The 12,936-nt window shown below is 40.9% G+C and overlaps 1 protein-coding gene across 1 annotated transcript in view; it reads right to left on the minus strand.

The window, feature by feature from the left end:
* Positions 1–12,936, minus strand: part of fryl (furry homolog, like) — a 101,056-nt gene that overhangs the window by 70,930 nt on the left and 17,190 nt on the right. The window lies entirely within an intron of this gene.

Genomic DNA, 12,936 nt, shown 5'->3' on the forward strand with positions numbered 1-12,936 from the left:
TTCGTTTCTCTCCCTCTCGCCCTCGGTCTCTCCCTCTGTCACATGTCCTCCACTACACAAGTTATGCAAAATGAGGCAGAGCTCATTGCAAACAAACACAACACAAGCAGATGCTTTGTCAAGCCCTGGCTGGTGCTGCCCTGATGCAAGCTGAAACTGTGACACCCTGCCTTGTAATAAACAAGCAGAGATTCTTCAGAGTCCCATTGCACATTTGTAATCATTACATATCTCATTGTTACGCTCACGGCAGAGGGTATATGTCATATTATGGTGTTGACAACAGTCTCATTATGTAAAGTCAAACAGATTTAAATTTAAGTTAGTTTTACATCCTGCATTGAGGTTAAGTGGAGGTTGTTGTCATGTTCATGTTTGTCTTAAAACAGTGATGTGAGTTCCCAGATGTGACGTTAAATGAACACTGTGTTAACCTATGTCACCGACACAAAAGCAGATCTAATTTGGATAAATTTAGAGCATCTAAAGAACTTTTAATCCACATAAAGCAACTAATTTTTGTTCCATCTATAGACAAAAGCACAGTTGTGTTTCATTATTGATAAGTATTAGACATGCACCGATGGATTGATCGGTCGACCAATCGATGGATTGATCTGTCGTGCCTCTTTCCTTAATTTTGGGGGATCAGTGATCGAATCATCCTTACATATGAAACTGATCTTATATACCTCCTGGAAGGTCTGACAGCCAGCTGTTGTTGCTTTTGGCTCTGAGACCTAAAACTCAGGCATTTTATTGGTTGTTCAAGTTAAAACATAAAGATTTTATTGTCTCACAGGTATTGTTTGATGATTTTTAATAAAATAAGATTGGAACATTGAAGGTATATGCTGTCAGTTATAAAAAATGAAAATCAGTATCGGCCCAATTGGGATCGGCAGGTTAGGCTTTTTAAAGATCGTGAGTGGTGAGCAGCCAGAAAATTGTGATCGATGCAAAGATGTTCTGTGGTGTGACACATTTCTCCAAGGTCACAACTTGGCTCAACTGCCCATTTCTTTTTCCAACTTACTGTACATGCAAAAATAAACCATTTTGCATATTTCTGGCAAAAGCAGTTCTTCTTTTATCTTCCAAAAAAATCAAAAGTATGTCAGATTGAGAAAGAGACCAAAGACTGTATAAAACCTTTAAAATAATAATCCCCTGAGTTAAGATGTTGCCAGTGTGTTGAATCAAATGAACACACCAATTTTCTTTTATAGATTTTCTAGCTACGTTGAATTAACAATGACATAACGACTATATTTTTCAAATTCTAATCATTATCATTACTTGGCTAATGCCGTTGAACTTAAGACACTTTTTTCCACCTCCATTATTCAGAAGCTACTTTTATCTTAAATTTAGCAGCACAATTATGGATGTAACAAAGCATCGTTAGATAGTTAAAAATCGATACAAATGTGTGAGGATTCAAATCGACCTAGAAAAAAAATGAATCGCAATGCCCTTCAAACAGCAGATGGCTGTTTTCCTTAAAAAAAAAGTGAATCTTAAACTAGGAACACAAGCAAACCTGAGAGTGTTTATTTGAAGAAATTTTGTTTATTTGTGTTATTCATTTCGTTATTTTGATCTGAAATCTGTAGGGGTGTAACGGTACATGTATCCGTGCTGAACCGCGCCATAAGGCCATTTAGTTCGGTACAGTGCTGTATTCGAACGAGCACAGTAGGTTTACGTTAGCCACTGCACATGGCTCTTTAATATTCACGTGAGTACTCATCTATGATTGGCTGAGCAGGGAAGGTGTTTTAATATTCATGAGGAAAGTGGTCTGTGATTGGTGCTTTGCGATCATTTGCATATCACGTGGACGTGACGTCTCACAGTGAGCCAATCAGAAGATGAATATCAAAGAGCTTCCGTAGCCACAGGAGCTTGTGTCTAAATTGAATTAAACAACCAACAGGAGCTTGAAGAGCCTCCTCCCTCGCTGCATAATGGCAAGTTTTTGGTTTGATTAACATGCTGAACAAGCAAATGGTTTTGCGTTGTTCCATACTGTAACGAAAATGTATCGAACCGTGACCCTCAAACCAAGGTACGTAACGAACCGCGATTTTTGTGCACCGTTACACCCCTAGAAGTCTGTTTAAAAAGTCAAGAAAATTTAATTCCACCTGCACTTACAAGAAAAGGACATAATTTGTTTTGCACAGTTTACCCTAACTCAGGAAATTAAAAGGGATTTCTCTCTTATTTGTTAAAAATAAGAAAAAATATATTCTGTTGATTTTATACTTTAAAATATTTTTGTGTGAGAGTGTGTGTTTTAAATATTACATTCATCGTGTGATTTGTGTTTTTCAGTTGCAGAAATAATTTTAAAAAACTTTTTCAGTCATGTTTCGTTTCGTTTGCAAGCTCATTCTGTTACAAAAATATCATGAGATAATTACATTGTTGACTCAGTACTGGGAATGGTATCGAATAGTGAGTTTAGTATATTGTGACATCCCTAAGCCCAATACAAGTCCAGCCGCATTTTTGAATATGCATGTAAGTCTTTTTTTTTTTTTTTAAAGATTGAGACAGAGGTATAAAAAAGAGCTACGTGCACCATATTTTTGAAAAACAGAATTAGAGTACAGAGTCATAATCTAATATATAAACGAGCTGAAACCACACTGAGAATTGTGGAGCCTCTGTTTTCTGTAAACAGGTTTTATTGCGCGAGGAATGCAGAGGAATAACAGACAACATCGTCTCTCTGGGAACATTAGAGCTAAGAGCTACTGTCCAGCAGAGCTGACGTAAGCTGAGGACTTGAAAAAAACATCATCATAATTGACTTCCTGGAAAGAGGAGCTCACTGATTAAATAATCTCAACTAAATGCACAACCAAGACAAGTTATGGGAGCTCCATTCACAAAGTGGGAGCAGTGATTGACAACGAGTCATCCTCACTGCCGACAGCGTCGGGGAGCTGCTCCTCCCAGGAGCCCAAAGGCTGGAGGATGCATTTCCTGCCCTGGCCTCTCTGAAGGGCAGTGGTGGGAGCAATAATCGATAGGAGCTGTAATTCAATCCCTGACCTCCCCAGTGGTGCCTGGGCTGCAAAGGACATGCCATTTAGATCCATCGCACACGTCTGGGTATGCAGCACGACTACAACCTGCACAGCTCCTCACTTTCACACGCTCCCATGAGTCAGGAACCAATTTTATACTTCCTCCTAAAAATTATCAAGACCCAAACTCTGCACATTCAGACTCAGGTCTGAAACCTTTTTTCATACCCACAATGATGAGGTCACAGTTTTTCTCTCTCACTTCCACATTTAATGCTTGGTAGGTGTGCGACTCGGAATAATCAGAAACATCCTTATAAATAACTCTGTGCACAAGCCACAGACTCATTTAAACCCAATGACTGAGCCCCTCTCTGTGAATCTTATTGCTCTGATTTACCCAGAAATCAAGAGACGCAACTCATTTCAGCGAGAAGTCATTCTTAGGTCAGAAGCGTAGCGTCCTCGTGGGATGACGGAGCAGAACACCAGGCAAATCTGAATTAAACGCAGGTACAAAAAGATCAGCTCATTACTCATAGCACCTCTTCGAATGAAAGCTGTCTCGAAGTTGTTAAGTGTGGAGAAGCTTTTACTGGGAGAGCTGGATGAGAAGAGAGCACTTATATAAGAGTTGTTTTAATACCAAGACCAGTATCAGAAATGCCTCCAGAATAGCCTAAAATGTACAACTGCCTCTTAATAGTCCAATAATAACAAAAAAACAGCTGATGCTTGATAAACTCCAAATCAAAGAGCGTTACACAGACAGCTACCTGTCTCTGTGTCTGTGTGAACGCAGTAAGAGAAATTTGAGCGGACAAGAGCAGCGTCTTCGGATCAAACCAACTATGGTAGGTGGTGGATGTTTCTTGAGTTTTTGACAAAAGGCATAAGTGCAGGACTTGATTTGACTTGAAGAAATATAGGAGATGACAAGACCAAACTTGAAACCGGGCCATAATTGGGAGAAACTACAAGGTGGTAGAACAGCGGGAGAAAGGGTTAAAAAGTGGAAGACTCCCTCCCAGATTGAGATAATCATGTATGAGACAGATTTACAAAAATGAAAACTAAAGACATTTTCTTCAGTTTTGGTTTATTCAAATCTGAATTGCATGTGCTGACATTGCGATTGCGATTGTGATTGCGATAATCGTGCAGCCCTAGTAAAAATCAAACTAGAAAAACAGAAAATGTGGAATACAGCATATAGACCAGAGTACAAGAAAAGATCATCTTGTAACCAAGGTTTAGAAACTAACCTACTCCAATATGAACCAGACTTCAGCAGATATCACACACGTGCATGGCCCACCTACGTCATTGTGAAGCGCCTGTTTACATGAAGCACAATCTCATCAGAGTCAGCACAATGAGACACAGACAAGACTGCGACAACTTTGGAAACTTTTTGATGCATGGTAAGTTGTTTTGTCACTACACAGCCCTCTAACAGCCTGCTTTGCTTAAAATGACTGTTGAGAGCAGTACTTGTGGCATCATACGTCATGTATCACACGCGCTGTACGCGTGCTTGTGCACAAGCATGAAGTAAACCGTGCTGAAGCCCACCTCTCCGAAGTGTGCCAAAGCAGGGAATGAACCGTTGCGAATGGTTGCGGACATACTGGCCATTCGCAACGTGCTTTTGGGCTGAAGCGTGCTTAAGCACCGTACGATTTGCCAGTGAGACCGCATCCTAAATACCAAGACAGTGGATGGTAAGCAAGATGTCACCGACTGCTTCAGCGTCGGGATAAAACATAAAGGCATTGTGACTGGAGTAAAGTAACCCAAAAGTAGTACAAGTTGTTCATTATTCTGCCAAGATACACCTTGGAGTGCAACGTCCAAACACAACAAGCATGTGTAGAAAGTCACGTATAGGCTCATTTCACAGCTGTTGTTCATATAACAGATTGTGAAATACTTGGTACAATACATAGTCTTTTTTTACACGTATGATCATTTTTGAGGGTAGCAAACCGGTCACTGCATTATGATTTTACCATTGAAATTATCAAATCAATTCTTATTTAGCAGCTGTTCATCAAAAACATCAGCTTGCCTTGTTGAATTGAATGTTTCCTCTTCAGTATTGTTTCAACATTTCTTGAACGGCCCTGTGAGGACTTAACAATTTGGCTCAACTGGCCACAATTCAAAATGAGATATTCAATGCTAATACTGGTTATTTCTACATGCTGTTTCTCTATGTGTGGTAACTGGATTTTCCTCTGGAAAACACAAGTGGATTTATAGCGCTTAAATGATACCATGCAAACAAAAAGTTGTTTTGTACAAAGAAAAGTAGAGTCAAACGCATGTCTTGGCAAGGGTCGTGGGAGATAAGGCTCATAGGAAATTATGCCTTTATCCTTGAAAAGCACTACCAATTCCAGCCACAGGTGTCACTGTAACGTGAAACAAACTTTCCTTACAGCACCTTCACAAAAAAGACCAAAAACAAAACTTGGTCTCAACAAAGTAAAGTATTACTTATGAAAAGGGGGTCATCTTTTCTCTTTTTTGTCAATATGGTACTCCAAAGAGATATGTTCAAGCTTTAAAAAGCAGTAAATGTAAGTCAGATAATGGGTCTAAAATGACAGTCATACAACATAAACTTGTGAAACTTCATGCATGATGAGTGTTTTTAGGCTCTGTTCCTGGCATCAGAGCACGACTTGGAATCATCTAAGCTGCAAAGTTAGGTAACGCTCTCGTTATCAGGAAGGGAAAAATTCACCAGAAGAGCCTTGCTATCACATACTTTATTTTTCCTCCCAGCTCTGAAACCAAACATCCCCCAAGTCCAGACTGTGCACTCAGCTGCACCTTTATGAAGTTTGTTTCACTACAGTTGGCTTTTCATCACAGTTAAATGCATAAAAGACCTGATGAATTATTTTCTTCCAGCTGTCTGGTTACACACCCTATGGACTGTTCAGACAGACATCACATGCACATCCTTCACTGCAGAGGTCCATCCCACAGGCGCGCACTCATGTTCAGTCACATGCTCCAAACACTCCCAGATCCTGAACAGGAAACCTGCTGCACCCATTAACCAAATAGTCTCCCAATCAACCCCTTCCAAAGAACTCAGCTGTGCATGGAGCCGCTGGGTGATGTCACTGTGTGCAAAGAAAGACTAATGACAGAAAGAAAAGAGCAGCACCACCTTAAAGCCAACTCAGGCTCTGCCAGTTCTGCAACAAGGGAGTGGCATAGAGCTCTGATTTAAACACAGGGCTAATTATCCTGAGGTATGAAAACACCACCCTAACATCTCTTTATGTCTTTAACTCAATGTCTGAGAAACCTCATATCTCCTCTTATTACTGAACTCACCGTCGAGACCCCTGCCACCACCAGCATGATGAGAAAAGGAGACTTTTTTAATATGACGGATGTTTCCTAGTAGGAAAGACAAAATGGAAAAAGTTGAAAACTATTAGCTCATTTCTAGCAGTCCGAGCTTAACACAAACAAAGACAGAAACTGTTTTCTCCGCACAACTCACCAAGTGTGGAGAAATAATACTCAAGCTTGTCATTGTTATTGTGTGTTAGTTTAGCTAGCTGTTTTGTCAGGTGGGAGAGATCAGTCATGCTTTAGTCATGACTAAACAGAGAGCAAGCGTGCTGTGACAGGTAGCACAGGAAAGAAACCATACAGAGAGTCTGAAGAGAAGCCATCACCCCATCGCTGATGCAAAGTGACTGCTGAGCATGGATACAATGCATTTGTGCACACACCTGTAACAAGCCTTTAACAACTGTAACCATAAACAAAACCTGCTTTGGAGGATTATCGCTGTCAGGAGGAGTCATTCTGAAAACCTGAAATGTTTATTTCAGACCATGATGAGGGTTATGTAATAAAGATTTCATTTATAATTTGTTGGCTGATTTTCCAACTGAATGCAGCTACAAGACACAGCACAAGCTTCATTACACACTTCCTTAAATGTTGTTTCATACTGCTTAGGTTCAAAAGATCAACCCCAGATTATTCCTCACATGTCCAAAAATCAAACTTTAAATGATACTCCAGGATAGAACAAGTTGGGTCCTATCACAAGGTTAAGGGCAGAAATTACCCCTACAGCAGTGTTTTTGTGCAGCAGAAGCCCAGAGTGCTCGCACCAAAGACCCCCTCCCCGCTCCTCTGCCGATTTCCTCTGCACTTAGACGGGGCCAATTTTTACTTGACCAAAAACACAAATAAACGGACTCCCACCGAAAAAGTCTGATATCTGTCAGCATTCACGCTTTATTTAGAGAATTTTCAGCGCGTTACTTTCACACAAAAACACCGCTAAATAAGGCTCTAGTTCTCATCCTGTCTCTTCGTACTGGCAGACTGTGTTTGTTTATATCTGGTACGCCGCGCGCGCGGGCTGATACACTAAGCAGCGAGCTTCTCATAGCCAGCTGTGGCTCTGCAGCGGAGGTAGCGCCGTTTTACGACACAATGAGAACTAGAGCCTTATTTAGCGGTGTTTTTGTGTGAAAGTAACGCGCTGAAAATTCTCTAAATAAAGCGTGAATGCAGACTGATATCAGATTTTTTCGGTGGGAGTCCGTTTATTTGTGTTTTTGGTCAAGTAAAATGTGGCCTCGTCTGAGTGTAGAGGAAACCGGCAAAAGAGCAGGGAAGGGGTGTTTGGTGCGTGTGCCACTGCTGTAGGGGTAATTTCTGCCCTAAACCTTGTGATAGGAACCAACTTGTTCCATCCCGGAGTATCACTTTAATGAAAAGTTGACTCTAACCTTTCCGTCCCATGTAGGATCAGGGTTTTATGGATAAAGCATGAGGATAACCTCTATGAAGGTAACTGTGGTAACTTGCTCTGGACACCTAAACTGCTCCTTAACAATTAATTTTCAAGGAACGCCACCTTGCATGGTCTTATTTTCACAGGAGGTGCCAGGCTGTTGTGGCTGTGTATGGTTCTTCCACACACTACTCAGGCCAATATGTCTTACATCTTCAGACTTTGATCATCCAATCCACCAAACAAAATTAAACAAGAATAAATGGCAGGATAAGCTGTTTGGCATTGACAGAGAAGATTTGGCGAATGAAGCACATTGGCCATAGTGGTAAGGGCTTTGCATACAGCTATAGGGGGCCTGTCAGTCACGTGACCCTGAGCTGCGCCTCTGATTGGGCAAAAACAGCAGATTTTAGCACTTCCGCATTGTCTCATATTCTTAGACCCAAAGTTGCCGATTGGTCCTGACAAATGTGATACAATCTATAACAAAAAAAATCTTTCCAACAGTGTAAGATCTGTTGCCAAGAAGCGTTGTTACAACAAAGAATTAATCTACCAAACACTGACTTCCTTATTTTTTATGCCAAGTTTAAAATAAAGTAAGAAATAAAGTAAAAAAAGAAGGAAAGGACAGAACTGTCCAAAAGCGTTGTTAGCCATGAGTTCTAGCTGCATTGGTTTATTATTTTGGTCACATATAGACTCAAAACAACAATCCTGACTTTATCACCATAAAAATAAGCAAAGCACAGAACACATCAAGCAGGCAGAGCTGAACGTTAGCCTTTCTGTCTCTATAACCTTTCAAAGTTAAATTTATGTGAGTATTGTATTATATATCTTTGACAGTCTCCTGTTGTCATGCTTCGTCATATACCATGAGAACTTCTCACACTCTAATCCAGCATGAATTCTGCTTCAGGCTGTGTCGTGAGATGCCACCGTCACACATTAGCCAGAGTACTGCACAAGTTCAACCAGCCATCCACTTCTATGTGGTTTCTATATTCTTTATGAAGAACATGTTTTTCAGACAGAGCTTTAAGATCGTTTGGCTGGTTCTTTAGAGTCTAGACAAAGAATTTTGAAACTCTATATTCCAGAAATTATCAAAATAAATATCATGCAAACTAGGGGTGGGAGAAAATATTGAAAATCGATGTATTGAGATTTTTTGTTTGGCAAAACCAAAATCGGGATTCTTTGGCAAAAATTTATCATTTTTTTAATTCAAATTCTTCATTTCAGTCTTTGTTTATAACCTGGAGAAAGTTGCCATTTTCTCCAGCAGAGGGTGAAATGTCTCTCTCCGACTCACATGATGTGCATTTTATGGGGAAATATGGCTCCTGATATAGTCTGTTGACATTATCATCATCATTTTACTTTTTTGCATGGTCTGGTGTTTAAAAAGCAAACCTAAAATCACAAAAATCGTGCATATCGAAGATTGCAATTTAAATTGAATCGGCACCCCAAAAATTGTTATAGAATCGAATCGTGACAATAGCACATTGTCCCAGCCCTAATACAACATGGACTAGCTTGCAAAGCTTCCTTTTTGTTATGTTGGTACGAAAGTGGAATTAGCGCTGTGATGTATACTACTGGCACCTCTTGTGTCCAAGCCCAGAAGACAGTTTTATCACAATGTACCAGATGAATCTCTGCATTACTTTACACACGGGGAATTGGGACCAACAGCATGGCAGGCCGACTCTCAAATTAACCCTATAGTGTCCATCAAGATGCTCTTCATCAGGGCTTCAGGAGCTGACATGAGCTCTGATTGTTTAACAGATAAATCAAAATGAAGACATATGACTGCAAAATCTGTTCATCCAGTTCAGTGACAAAATGAAGGATTACAATGAGATGTTTTAACAACCAGCTGACCAGTAAGCATAAAAAAACTGATAAACCTGAGTCTCTTAAGTAAAACATGACACTCATGTGAGCTGCAGTGTTTCATGTTGCTGAAGCAAATATACAAAACAAAGAGTCAAACAGTCTGTTCGTGACAAAATTCTCAGAAAGGCAGCTCTAGAGTCTAAACAACAAGTTTTTACATTAGCATGTTTGCTAAATGGGGGAGGGGAGGGGGTAGCCAAACATTGTTTGCATGTTAATGAAGTTAAACACACACCAAGCTTAAAATATGAGTTTCAAAAGCATCTTCAAAGGAACTTGGATTATGACAGAGGATTAATATGAAACCAGTACAGGTGTCCACTATGTTGGTCTGTGGTTGTACCTTTAAGGCGGGTTCGTTTACTGCGTGCTGGCCTCGAGGAATCAACACTGGGATCTTCATTTAACGCTGGATCCACAGGATCCTCCTCGATAGTTTGTCCCATGGACAGGAGGCTCAGTCTCTTCATGCGGAGGAGCCGAGGGCCAGTGTCCCTGGCCAGTGCCCCCCCATGTTCAAAGGAGCCCTCCCCTGAGATGACAGCCGGGACCAGGCTCCTCAGAAAGTCCATGTTCCACAACTTTTCTGTCTTTTATTCTGGTGTGTAGTCCAGCTGCCTGTGCCATGCCACTCTCCAGCTACCTGTCTGCCTCATCTGCCTGATTTACAGAGCAGCTAACAGACAGGTAAAGCGCTCTCCTCCAGCTGCTCACTACATGTAGCAGCTTCACAGACAAGGCCTGTAACGCAGGCTCTGGGATGTGCTCTGACGGACCAGAAGAGACGCCACCTGTCAGGCTTTCTGAAGCTGTCTGTCTGGACTAACTAGTGGAGGACAAACTGTTTACTGTAGCTAACCACTGTGAATGAGTCGCTTCTTACGTTGCAGCCCTACCTGTCTGCTCACAGTGAATTAAGAAAACAAACAGACATGGCACTTTTCATGAGTCGTGATGTAATTGTGAGTGGGCGGGGCTATGTTGCGAGTGCCAGGCACTATCTGGGGTGGAACTAGAACATGTTCCACAGGAGATAACACAACCCTGGGCTAGCAGCCAATCACAACAGAGACGGCACAAGGCCACACCCTGCTGGCCTGAGTTGCTCACTAGAGACAGACGTAGAGTGGAGGCAGAAGATTGACAGACGCTAAAAGAAGCCTCTACTGGCCGCCTGCTCTTACTGATAGCTCTTATCATTGTCGGGATGGTGTTGCTTGTTAGAATTTAAACACATATGCTTTCTTGCTTTTTTGCTAACTTGCTGGAACAACAACAGCACCTCCCTCTTGCATCCCCTTGTGCTCAACTGTGCTGAGGTATTATGAGGAGAAGCAGAATGAGAAAAGTGATGGGGTCTGTGAAACGGCCCGATGACAGACTGCTGCGCTCTGCTCGGCTGCACAGCTTGTACCTTCAGCAAACTCGAACCTTTCCAAATCTCCCTGAGCTGAGGAGTGAGCAGGACGATGGCGTGCTGACTCCTATAAAAGCACACAGCCTAAAGAAATCATCAATTTACTGTTTTCTGGCACTGAGCGCAAAAATTAATTAGCCATCCAAGCACAAACATAGCCAGACCTCGACAGCAATACAAATCTGTAACACTCACAGGAAATGAAGGCCACTGTCGCAGCAGCAGTGTGCAGTAAACTGTTAAAATACCTTTAAGCTTTTCTCTGCAGAATCATTAGAGTTTCACTGTAATGTTAAATGTTTAAGTTAAACAACTGGCAACATAAGATAGTATGATAAAGTTATTATGCTTCAGTTAAAACTTTTGATGTTCAATGAACTGATGATGTGCATTAAAATATATGACTGAATGTTTTATTAAAAATCAGCAGCATGCAAAAATACCCAGATATCGAACTGATTTGGGGAATGTTCTCAGTGTGCAGTGGACAAGTCCACTCTGCATACCGTTTCCCACAATGTATTAAGCTAATGTTTTTCTCTTACCTTTTATGGCAGATGGCTTTGTGCATTACCAACTAGTATTGTGGTGAATTTCCAGTACACTACAACACTAGAACACTATCAGTGTGTCTCAAATCGCATACTTCCATACTGTGTACTCAAAATTTTCAAATTGAGTGTACTAAGCATACTACATACTCACTGGCTTAGTGCGCAAATTTTGAGGGTGTAGTGCTGTCTCAAATCGCATACTGCCGAGCGCCGTACTTACCGGAAATGACGACATGTTGTCGACCTCTTCTTCTTCTTCTACATCTAATTGTGACCGGCTTCCAGCACATTTCCGCCAAATACCGCCACAATTTGCCCGCAAATTTTCAAAGCCTTTTCAGTAGTATATTAAACACAGCTAATAACACGATCAAAATATCAAGATCTTACCATCTTTCATTGTAAATACAATGAATTTCAATCGCGCTTGGCTACGCCATAATCAGCGCCAACATCTCCTCCTCCTCCTACTGGCTGAAGATGTCCCGGTATGTACTGTTTATTTGTATTTTTACCGTGCTGAGCGAACGGCCACAGCTCTCTTCCCCCATTGCTGCCAGAGGAGGAAATGAGTATGTTGAGTGTCTACAGCTGCATACTCAAAATCCGGGCCGATTTGAGTACATCATCCGGGTACTTTTGCATACTAAATTTTCACATACTATGCATACTGTTTTTCATTTTGACGCAGTATACCCAAAATTTTGGGTATTTGAGTATGGAAGTATGCGATTTGGGACACACTACATGGTTTAACAGTTTGTTTCAGTGACAAGTGAAGTGAGCCAGTGATTCGTGTAACTCCCAGTCCTTACAAGAGGGACACCCATCTCATAGGTAACTGTGCATATCATCAAAAAATCATCAAAGTCTATGTAAACCACTTATTACCTTCTTTAAAATCATAAAGTTTTGCTATCAGCCTTGTTAGAGCCTGATTTGTAATGACTCCAGTGTAATAAAAAGAATGTAATAAAGCCTGAAATATCATAACTGATCAATAATGTAGTTAAAGTGCTGAGCCTGAGATGTAGGTTTTTTGTTTTTTTTTTTTAAAAAAAGGTAATACATCCCAAGTGTAACAAGAAAGCCAAAAATTATTACATCTTAGGCTCAGAACCTTGTTAAATTTTGGGTCATTGTTACATATTAGGCTTTAACAAGCCTGACTTCAGTTTTCAAAGACTAAATACCAGCAAAGCATACAACAAAATACAGATGGCT

Source organism: Halichoeres trimaculatus, unplaced genomic scaffold (genome assembly GCF_033239565.1).
Source record: "Halichoeres trimaculatus isolate MK-OKI-2021-1 unplaced genomic scaffold, fHalTri1.1 fHalTri1_scaffold_4, whole genome shotgun sequence".
Taxonomy (NCBI): domain Eukaryota; kingdom Metazoa; phylum Chordata; class Actinopteri; order Labriformes; family Labridae; genus Halichoeres; species Halichoeres trimaculatus.